Source organism: Saccopteryx bilineata, chromosome 3 (genome assembly GCF_036850765.1).
Source record: "Saccopteryx bilineata isolate mSacBil1 chromosome 3, mSacBil1_pri_phased_curated, whole genome shotgun sequence".
Lineage (NCBI taxonomy): Eukaryota > Metazoa > Chordata > Mammalia > Chiroptera > Emballonuridae > Saccopteryx > Saccopteryx bilineata.
The window spans coordinates 88,926,301-88,937,785 of NC_089492.1; the positions used below are offsets into that span (position 1 = coordinate 88,926,301).

The 11,485-nt window shown below is 47.7% G+C and overlaps 1 protein-coding gene across 1 annotated transcript in view; it reads right to left on the minus strand.

The window, feature by feature from the left end:
- Positions 1-11,269, minus strand: part of CAPN13 (calpain 13) — an 85,662-nt gene extending 74,393 nt beyond the window's left edge. Inside the window, exon 1 of the mRNA XM_066266836.1 lies at positions 11,113-11,269. The gene's annotated coding sequence lies outside the window, so the exon portion shown is untranslated. The remainder of the gene's footprint in view (positions 1-11,112) is intronic.
- Positions 11,270-11,485: the final 216 nt, after the last annotated feature.

Genomic DNA, 11,485 nt, shown 5'->3' on the forward strand with positions numbered 1-11,485 from the left:
TCACAGGGAAACAGCGGTGAAAATACAAAAGCTTTATTTAAAAAATAAAAAAGGGGGAGATGTCAGGAGCCGATCCACAAATGCTGGCTAACAAGGTCACAGCAGAAGAAGATCCACAACTGCTGGCTGACAAGGTCACAGCAGAAGAAGATCAAAAACTGCTAGTTGACAAAGTCACAGCAGAGAAGACCAATGGCTGCTGGTTGACAAAGTCACCGCAGAGGAAAGGCACAACGATACTTGCCCCTTTGACCTTTTTGAATTAACCTGGCCTTATATCCCCCCTTTCTGGGTGTGTGCTATCATTTACGGCACAGGGATAATAGTACCGTGCTTTCCCTGTAGATTCGTAATAATTTCTTTAGAAATGAGACAGAGGGTGTGAGTTCTACAGAAAAGCCTGTTAAGCCCCTTGGCCTGGGCTCAGAGAAATAAGAGGCTGGCTATGATATCCCTCATAAAGAGTTAAGTTTGTAGGAGAATTTCTTCTTATTAATCATGTTAGAAAAAATAGATTGTGACTTATGAATAGGTAGGAAACAGTAACTATACACAGAAGCACCTTTCAGCCTTCACTTAATTCATTACTTTTCCTCCCTAGCCTTTTCATGTGGTAGAGTAAAGAAACTTTTCATTCTTCTTGCATACCTGACCTGCAGGTGGTGGAACACTCTGAGAAGAATAAAGTTAGAACTTAACTAGTCTATGAATATAGTAGATAAAAAAAATTTGACTAGACAATAGAATCTTAGGTAAGGTAGAGTTATTAATCAGTACTGACCTTTTAGAAGTTTGTACCAATATTGTTATTGCTATTCAAGTTATTCTATAACTGTACTTAGAATGACCTAATGTATAAATGACCACCTGATTTATAGCTTATAGAAATGAATTAACTGTTACCTAGAAATATGTAACCATAGTGAAACAAAAACAATGATTAATCAATGTATTCTGAATACCATGTGATTGTAACTTAGTGTGTGTGTATAAAAATAAAGCTAGACCAGCCATTGGCAGAGATGCCTGGCAGTAAAAGCTAACGAGAGAATAGAGAAAAAAAAGCATTCAGCTCTTACTCGATTCGTGCCGACGCCGTTTCTTCCTGTGGGACCCCTGGATTCCCCCCGGGGCTGGACCCCGGCAGCTGCTGGTGTTAATAAAATCAGACTCACAGCACTAGATAAGTATTAAATGAAAAGATTCTAGGAAAGGGCTTGGGATGGGACATAGTAAAACCTATGTGGGCCTGACTAGTGGTGGCACAGTGGATAGAACGTTGACCTGGGATGCTGAGGTCCTAGGTTTAAAACCTGGAAGTTGTTGGCTTGACCACAGGCTCATTTAGCTTGAGCACAGGCTCACCAGCTTGATCAGGGGGTTGCCAGCTTGAGCGTGGGATTATTGAAATGATCCCATGTTCTCTGGCTTGAGCCCAAAGGTCACTGGCTTAAAACTCAAGATTGCTGTCTTGAGTCCAAGGTCACTGACTTAAGCCTTCCAGTCAAGGAACATATAAGAGGCAATCAATGAACTAAAATGATGCAACTAGCCCTGGCTGGTTGGCTCAGTGGTAGAATGTTGGCCCAGCATGTGGATGTCCCGAGTTTGATTCCCAGTCAGGGCACACAGCAGAAACACCCATCTGCTTCTACTCCCCTCCCCTTCTCACTTCTCTTTTGCTCTCTCTCTTCCTCTTCTGCAGCCATGGCTCAACTGGAGCAAGTTGGTCCTGGGCTCTGAGGAGGGTTCCATGGCCTCCACCTCAGGCACTAAGAAGAGCTCAGGTGCTGAACAATGGAGCAATGCCCCAGATGGGCAGAGCATTGCCTTCTAGTGGGCTTGCCAGGTGGATCCTGATCAGGGCACATGCAGAAGTCTGTCTCTGCCTCCCCTCCTCTCACTGAATAAAAAAATAAAAAATAAAATAAAATGACACAACTATGTGTTGTTGTTTCTCATCTTTCTCCCTTCCTGTCTGTCAGTCTGTCTCTCTTAAAAACAACAACAAAAACCCTATGTGGTAGCTCTTGTGACCTACACTGTCAGAATCTCCCCAGGTGAGCTGGCCTTGAACTTGAGCCCAGTGGCATGGGCCCTATAACAGGTGATAGACATCCCAGGCATCAGCTAATCATTGCCTGGACTCCCAGCAGTAGGTTTTTCCAGGTACCCAGAGTTATTATGTTCAATATAGTAGCCACCCAGCCACCTGAGGCTATTGTGCACTTGAAATATAGCAAGGGTAACTAAGGACCTGAATTTTCCATTTTATTTCATTTTAATTAACTTTCATTGAAATTTAAATATCCACACTGCTAATGGCTGCCTTATTGGACAATGCTGAGGAAAACAGCTGTTATTATGATGAATGACCGCAGACCAAGGAGGGCATGCGTGCTCTTCAATAAAATAGTCAAGCTGAGGTTGGATGATTATAAAAGGGGTATAACAGCATCCTTAAAGTGGGCAGATCCTCTTCAACTGTGACCTGTAGGGTTCTCTCCACTCAACTGCTTTTCTTCAACATAGTATTTTCACCACCAATGGACCCAGTCACTTTCTGCCAGTGATGTGATAGGACAAGGACAGCAGCTGCCCAGACCCCACAGCGGCAGGTGCAGGGCTTGCTGGCATGTCCAAGATGAGCTGAGTATATCCCGGGAACAAAGGCTGGTTCTGTCTGCATTTTGTTGTCAATCAGCTAAGAAACGGGAAGCAACTGTTCCATTGCTGCCTGCCCAGGAGTGGTGCTCCCAGCCCTCCCCTGGCTGGTGTTTTGCAGAACAATGGAAATAAATCTGATGTAATGTAGTAGAACACGACAAGGGATGGTTTCCCCTTAACAAATACTCATTTAAAATGGTGCCCAAGTCCCGCACGAGGAGCGATCTATTTCCCACAGCAGTGTTCCGGCAAAACCCATTACTAATTCCACAACTCAAATTAAAACTAACAGAGCTTGAAGGCTGGGGCCGACACTCTCTCTGCTGACAAGGAGCAAGGAAGGGTGGGGGAAGGGGCTGGCGCACTCGCCTGTGTATGTGTTTAATTACACTGTTTAACACATTGAGAATAATTTAGCCACCCAAGTGGAGAAAATAAGGCACTTAACTGCTCTCTGGTGGAAAAAAAAAAAAAGCCCCATGCAAACTACTTTTAGCTATATGCCACCTGGGCACACCCAAGGGCTTTGGAGGGAGAGAGAGAAGGGGGAACCACGGAAAGGGGAGGTAGAGGAAGGGAGAGAATAGGGGGGGAGGGAGAGAAAGAGGGGGGTTTAGAGGGAGAGAGGGGTTGGGAGAGAAAGAGAGAGCAAAGAAGAAAGAGGAAGAGATGGAGGCAGGAAAGAGGGAGAGAGAAAAACAGGGAAGGAGAGAAGGAGGGGAGAGAGGAGAGGGAGGGAGGAAGAAAGAGAAAAAGGTAATTTTTGTCTGTGCAAATCTGTTGAGAGTTGGGAAGGACAGGACTCGTGACTACTTCTCAAAGAAAGCTGGTGTGAGGCGGCCTAAGGATGAGAATGACATAAATATCAGGTTTTAAAATAGAATGTAATGCCTAGACCAGCGCTTTCCCCAGGTCGCGCCCCCACTGCAGAATCATCTCAGCGAGTTTTTATGCCTTGGAGGCTTGAAAGCCACCAGTGAGGTTTGTGAACCTAGAAGAGCAGTCCTCAGAGGAAGGCTACACAGAGCTCACTTTGCAGAAGGGGCAACTGAGGCCTCAAATCATGGATAGCACCGGGACCTTTCCGTTAAATGTGGATTCATGCTGTGCAAACACAAACAAATGAAACGTGTCTTTGCAAGCAAGGACCCTCCTCTCTTGTCCCCAAAGTTCTTTGATCTGTCATTTGCTTAGAAAAGAGGCCTAGGGAGTTTGAGTGCACTGCCTGTGGCTGTACTCTGGGGACAGACAAGGCACAGTGTTCTTCCTGGCTTCTAGAACTGTATGTGTCCCAGAAACACTGTAATATTTAGAGTGATCTTGGACTTCTGGCAATGGTTTTTGTTTACATCCAGGAAGAGAGGATGCGCTTCCCCACTTAGCTAATTCAACCTTCCTCTTAGGCAAATTAAGGGGATTTGGGAAGTTGGAACTTAAGTAGCAAATTATGATGTGGGTCTAAGAGATACTGTCTCCAACTCACACAGCCCAGGCAGCCCCCGGCTCCAGACTGCTCACTTCCCAGGGCGGGAATCAGAGAGGGCTCAGGCAAGCACCAGGGGTATGGAGTTAGGGCCTCTTCTCTTATATTCTCATTTTTTAAAGTTGAGTTATTAGGGTGACACTGGTTAACAAAATTATACAAGTTTCAGGTGTCCAATTCTACAGCACATCTCTGTACACCATATTGCAGGGTTCCCCAAACTACGGCCCACAGGCCGCATGCGGCCCCCTGAGGCCATTTATCCAGCCCCCACCACACTTCCGGAAGGGGCACCTCTTTCATTGGTGGTCAGTGAGAGGAGCATAGTTCCCATTGAAATACTGGTCAGTTTGTTGATTTAAATTTACTCGTTCTTTATTTTAAATATTGTATTTGTTCCCGTTTTGTTTTTTTACTTTAAAATAAGATATGTGCAATGTGCACAGGGATTTGTTCATATTTTTTTTATAGTCTGGCCCTCCAACAGTCTGAGGGACAGTGAACTGGCCCCCTGTGTAAAAAGTTTGGGGACCCCTGCCATATTGTATACATCCCCCTCATCAAGTCTCTGTGCATTTACATCCTCATACCCTCTTCCACCTCCTTGCCCCACAATCATCCGTTTTTGTTCACATCTATGAGTTTTCTCTCTCTCTCTCTCTCTCTCTCTGTCTTTTTTTCCCCCCTCAATCCTTTCACCCTGCTGATGCAGGGCCTTTTTTTAAAAAAAGGTTCTTTTGGGCCTGGTCTGTGGTGGCACAGTGGCTACAGCATCGACCTGGAATGCTGAGATCACTAGTTTGAAACCCTGGGCTTGCCCGGTTAAGGCACATACAGTTCAATAAGCAAACAAGGAATGACTAAGGTGAAGCAACTATGAGTTAACACTTCTCCCTCCCCCACCCCGTAAAATCAATAAATAAAAATCTTTAAAAATAGTATGCCTTTGCCTGACCTGTGGTGGCGCAGTGGATAAAGCGTCAACCTGGAAATGCTGAGGTCACCGGTTTGAAACCCTGGGCTTGCCTGGTCAAGGCACATATGGGAGTTGATGTTTCCTGCTCCTCCCCCCCCTCTCTCTCTTTACTCCTCTCCTCTCTAAAATGAATAAATAAAGTCTATAAAAATAAAAAAAATTTAGGCCCTGGCCAGTTGGCTCAGCGGTAGAGCATTGGCCTGGCGTGCGGGGGACCCGGGTTTGATTCCCGGCCAGGGCACATAGGAGAAGCGCCCATTTGCTTCTCCACCCCTCCCTCCTTCCTCTCTGTCTCTCTCTTCCCCTCCCGTAGCCAAGGCTCCATTGGAGCAAAGATGGCCCGGGCGCTGGGGATGGCTCCTTGGCCTCTGCCCCAGGTGCTAGAGTGGCTCTGGTCGCAGCAGAGCGACGCCCTGGAGGGGCAGAGCATCGCCCCCTGGTGGGCAGAGTGCTGCCCCTGGTGGGTATGCCGGGTGGATCCCGGTCGGGTGCATGCGGGAGTCTGTCTGACTGTCTCTCCCTGTTTCCAGCTTCAGAAAAATACAAAAAAAAAATAAAAAATAAAAAAAAGTGTGCCTTTTTTTAAAAAGGTTTTTTTTGGAAGTTGATATTATATTTAGATAATTTATTCTTGAAGGATATCCTCTTGGCCTATTTTTTTAGGTTTTCAATGAAATGAGACAAAGAAATGGAGAAAAAACAGATGAGAGAGACAGAGAGTTACAGGCAGCGATGGGCAGAGAGACAGACAGATGGACAGAGACAGTCAATGGAGGTGGAGCTCTTGAGGAATAAAGGGAGGAAGGAGAGAGCCGAGATGGGGGGAAAGGACAAAATCCACTAGTGAAAGGCCTTTTCATGCTGGCCCAGCATCCTCTGGTGCTGAAACTGCCCAAATATCATAGAGCCTCTGACCCCTCAGATGTGAGCTCACCAGGTACCTCTAGAAACCACGCCAAGGTCAAGACCCCCTGCTGGGGCTCTTTGCAGATCCCTGCTGCCATGATAGGGGTGAGAGCCAGGGCACAGGGAGAGAAAAGGACCCCGGCAGCTGGACCTCTGGCCCAGTGACTTAGGGCATCTCAGTCTGTGCCTGGCCATTTCTGGGCATCTCATACCTGTGGGGCTGCAGAGGGGAATCCCTGCACTGGGAGCCTGGTCTGGCTCTGCCGGTGGCCCCTCCCACCGCGGGGTGGGGGTGGCGGAGGGAGCAGAGAGCCACAGCAGCACCAGCAGCCAAGCACTTCGGCTAAAGGACACGCTCCCTTTTCCGACCAGCCTGGGGACGTAGGAGGGTGCTATGCCCCGAGAAGGCCCAGGCTGACTTCCTAGCTCTGCGACTTCTCTGAGAACAAGCTGCCACCCAGGCAAATGGGGTCACACTTGTGGGGCTGGGGTTAGGGACAGGGCGAGGCCTGCAGGAGGAGAAAGTCTCTGCAAAACAAGAGCTTTCTGAATTACATCTGTCAAAGAGCATCATGAAAAAGGATGAACTTAGAACAGAAGTGTGTGTGAGCGTGTGTGTGAATGATGTGGATAAAAGCAGGCTGGTGGGTCAGATAAGGGCCTAATATCCAAAATTTACAAAGAACTCATAAAACTCAACAACAAACAAACAAACAATCCAATAAAAAAATGGGAAGAGGACATGAACAGACACTTCTCCCAGGAAGAGATACAAATGGCCAACAGATATATGAAAAGATGCTCAGCTTCATTAGTTATTAGAGAAATGCAAATCAAAACTACAATGAGATACCACCTCACCCCTGTTAGATTAGCTATTATCAACAAGACGGGTAATAGCAAATGTTGGAGAGGCTGTGGAGAAAAAGGAACCCTCATTCACTGTTGGTGGGACTGTAAAGTAGTACAACCATTATGGAGGAAAGTATGGTGGTTCCTCAAAAAACTGAAAATAGAACTACCTTATGACCCAGCAATCCCTCTACTGGGTATATACCCCAAAACCTCAGAAACATTGATACGTGAAGACACATGTAGCCCCATGTTCATTGCAGCACTGTTCACAGTGGCCAAGACATGGAAACAACCAAAAAGCCCTTCAATAGAAGACTGGATAAAGAAGATGTGGCACATATACACTATGGAATACTACTCAGCCATAAGAAATGATGACATCAGATCATTTACAGCAAAATGGTGGGATCTTGATAACATTATAAGGAGTGAAATAAGTAAATCAGAAAAAAACAGGAACTACATGATTCCATACATTGGTGGAACATAAAAACGAGACTAAGAGACATGGACAAGAGTGTGGTGGTTACCAGGGGTGGGGGGAGGGAGGACATGGGAGGGAGGGAGGGAGAGAGTTAGGGGAAGGGGGAGGGGCACAGAGAACTAGATAGAGGGTGGCGGAGGACAATCTGACTTTGGGCGAGGGGTATGCAACATAATTTAATGACAAAATAACCTAGACATGTTTTCCTTGAATATATGTACCCTGATTTATTAATGTCATCCCATTACCATTAATAAAAATTTATTAAAAAAAAAAAAAGCAGGCTGGTGGGGGGCTTCTAAACCTCTGAGAATTCCTGCTCCTTGAGGTGGGGGCTAGGGTCAGAGGAGAGGAAGTAACAGAGGAGCAGAGCGGTCTGAGAGCCTCTGGGGAGGAGGCAGGAAGGGCAGGCGAGATGGGAGGACCATGCCTGCAGAGCCCCTGCCTGAGACAGTGGAGACGCTGCCACAGAAAACCTCTGCCTCCCTCCTGCTGCCTGGGCTACCTGGCAGAAAGGGTGAGGCAGGCAGGGGCCAGGGCGCAGTCCCGTGTGTCTGGATAAAGTGACCTGGCTAAGGGAGAAGACAGGGTTCGCGAACCGCATCAGGAGACAGTGATGCGGGATCAGGACAGCCTCGGAGCAGAAGGAGCCCGTGGAGGTGGCCCGGGAGCCAGCCCATCCTGAAGCCCGCTGCCCTGAATCTCTCCCCTGGGCAACACCACCAGCAAATCCCTTAACTTTAGTTTCTGAAAGGAAGCTGGAGTTTCTAGGGATGGCACTGAATGATGTCGCTCAGCTGCTTGGCAGCCGCATGGGATACGGATTCGAGTGGGGAGAAGACAATAGTTGGCTAAGAACGAGGAAAACGTTCCTCTGACCTCTCCTACTCCAGGCACGTGAGAGCTACCTGGATCCAGATGTGGGTCACTAGCTGCCTCTCCTGAAGGCAGGTGTGCAGACAGTTCTGATGGAGATGTGCCCCTCGGGGTCTCGTCCACTGGCCAGCTGTGATGGGGGCTGCTCAGCTCTCTGAGCTGCATGGGAGGTCCTGGTGAGGCCTGATCCTCCAGCGGGGCAGGAGGGCACAGAGGGCTGACCCAGACAGTGAACAGAGGCCAGAGTACTGCCCAAGGGACCATCCTCTCAGAGACAGATCAAACAGAGGTCCTGGCCACTCTCAGTTTTAAAGATCCCTTGAGGCTGATGTGGCTGAGCAAGCATGTTGACCGCAGGGCCGGCTCTCTCCAGCCCCAGGACTGAGGCAGCCCAGCGCTCGGGCCCACTCTCTGAGTACAAGATATTCCCCTCATTAAGCACAACTGGGGGGGGGGGGCTGCTGGAGGTGGGCGAGCCTTTGCTTCTACGCCCCTATGCCATCTCTTTAAAACTGTGTGTCCTTATTAACTAAATAGATCGTCTTTGAGGCAATGCAGAACCGGGAAGAGATGACCTTCAGCTGTCTTTCAACATGAGTGTCACAGATTACAAGGGGCTGAAAGGCCCTTAGGGATCACCTTGTTCAGCATATTAATTATTAAATTGAGGAAATGAGGTTTGGTCAAGCTTTCTGGTTGTTTATTGGGGGAACCAGTTTTGCAGACTGGTAAGCATGCATGGCCTCACATTAAAGCAAAATTTTTTGTTCAGAAAGGTTTGTGCAAAGCAAAACACAGTGTATAGTAGAAAAGAATCCACTGAGAATTCAGGGATCCAGAGAGAAGAGAGACTGAACCCAGGGCCGCCAGGGTCCAATGTGGTGCTTCCAAAGCCATTCTGTAAGGAAGGTGCTGGCGTACCAGTGCTTTTGTTTAGGCTTTCTCAGAGCCTTTATATGCAACTGAATCATGACTGAATCAGTCTGAATCACGACTCTGCAAGGAGGGGAGAGCAGGAGGCAACATTCACACACATGTTTGATCATAGAAACTTTGTATCAAAGAGCTCCCAGCAACAGCTTCCAGAATTAGTTTCCCAGTGGATGCCAAAGGGGCCAGATGGCACAAACCAGAGGTTTGAAGAATTAACTCTCATGCAGTGGAAGACAGGAGACAGCATGGAACCTCTCTCGCGTCCTCCCCAACCTCTTTCAGGTGGACTATCCTGAGGCCCGGTGTTTCTGCAGAGCTAGTCCACAGATGTCCTGCTTTGGCCAAGTGGCCGGCTATGTCTTTTTGTGAAGGTGACACATCTCCTTGTGTTGCCTCCCATTCTCCTCCTTTCTCATTCCCCTCACCCTCACTGCCTTCCATTGCACCTCCCAGTGACGCCTGAGCACTTAAGCTTTGTCCCAAGCTTTGTTTTAGTTATCAATAGTAATAGCTAAATTTGGGGGAACATTAACTGTGTGCCAGGCACTGCCTAGTACTTTGCATGGATTATCTCATTTAATCTTTTCAATAATTGCATGAGGCAGATGTGGTTGTTACCACATTTTAGTGATGAGAAAACTGGGACCCAGAGAGCTCAAGTAACAGGCCCAGACAGTAGTGTCATGCAGCACATATGACAGAAGCAAGCACAGTGCTGGACAGAGAGTAAGCCCTCGGAGCGGATAGTGGGTCATTCATTGCTAATTTCTAGATAGCATCTTTTCTACTAAGGCATTCTTTCAAGTGAGTCACTCACTAAACATAAGCAACTAACCAGGGGACAAGGCAGCATACCAGGAACAATATAACTCTAGCTCTGCCATTTGCATCTGGTTAGCAGTTCAGGAGCAAGTCACTCACCAGATACCTCATTTACAAGTGAGGGAATTTTTTTTTCATCTATAAATTGGGGATAATGAACTCATGTTCCACATAACTCTTCCTTGTGACATGATTGTTAGATCACTATATTGTCATCAACCAATGTGCTAACAATTGAGTCCTCTTGCACCTGTCACCCACCCACACACACACACACAAAGTTTGGGTCCAGCAGGGGTACAGGTGGGACAATTCAGGCGGATACAATGACTGGAGACCCAGTTAATGCCACATGGGGATCAGCAAAGTTCTGTTTGTGTTTCAGGGCAAACAGGGCTGTCGGTAGGTCCTAACCCAGCTGGAACTACAGGGAGAAAATATCTGCACTATTCCAATCTGGGCAGCTGGTCTACCCAGAGCCTGGAGCTCTGGCGCCCTGGGAGCAGAACTGCCTCTCCAAGATCATAGGACTAGCAGCCCTAGAGGCACATGCGTTGACTCTGAAGCCCTAGAGGGGTGTAGGAGCATCTGAGCCTCTGCAGTGGTGGCCATCAGTCTTTGTGACCAACCCAGATTCTTTAACTTTGTCCATATAATTATTAAGCTAGATCATTAGAAAACAAAAGGCAAGGGCTGGGCACCATTCCTCCCTTCAGCAAATACTTATCAAACACTATGTGTCAGAAACTATACCCAGAGTGACAAAGATGACACAATTCCTGCCATCAGGGTATCAGTTATGTTTATTGTAGCCCTCCAGGTTGCGGCTTTGAAGGAGCAGAAAAGCCAAGGGGACTCAGTGACTGAGAGAGGCTCTCACCGTATGAAATGTATGGTTTAGATTGTCTTCTCTTAGGGAGTAACTCATTCTTTGCCCTGGGTTTCCTTAAAGCTTATCCCTGGACCACTGCATCAGAAACACACAGTTTTCAGAGCTACTGAATACACATTTCTGGGGTGGAGACTAGAAATCTGCATAATTTTAAGATGCTCTCTGGGGAAATTCATACTCACTGAGCACTCCCTTTTAGGTCACCAGTCACATCTTACCTGCTTCCTAGACAGGTAGGTCTGATGCAGCAGTCGGTGTCAGCAGAATTCCTGCAGGGATCGGAAGAGGACTGGGCAGGACCCACAGCTGAGCAGCAGCCTGGGGCATGGAGAGTGGCAGTCTCTTTGGAGAAGGGGTGGAGGGGTAGTGCCGGTAGCCCTGGGACCTGTTTGCTTCCTCCCCTTGGGCTCTTCCTTATATAGGCACACCAGGTGTTGCCCCACCTTAGTTAAACAACGACCAGCAAGCATTGGGCCCCTCCCACAGAGAGGATATTGGATTTGCCTGCAAGATCTTGCCCATACTCTGCCCCAGGGCAGTCTCCCCCTGATTCTCCCCCTTCTCACTTCCTGGAGCCCCCAGCTGCTGATT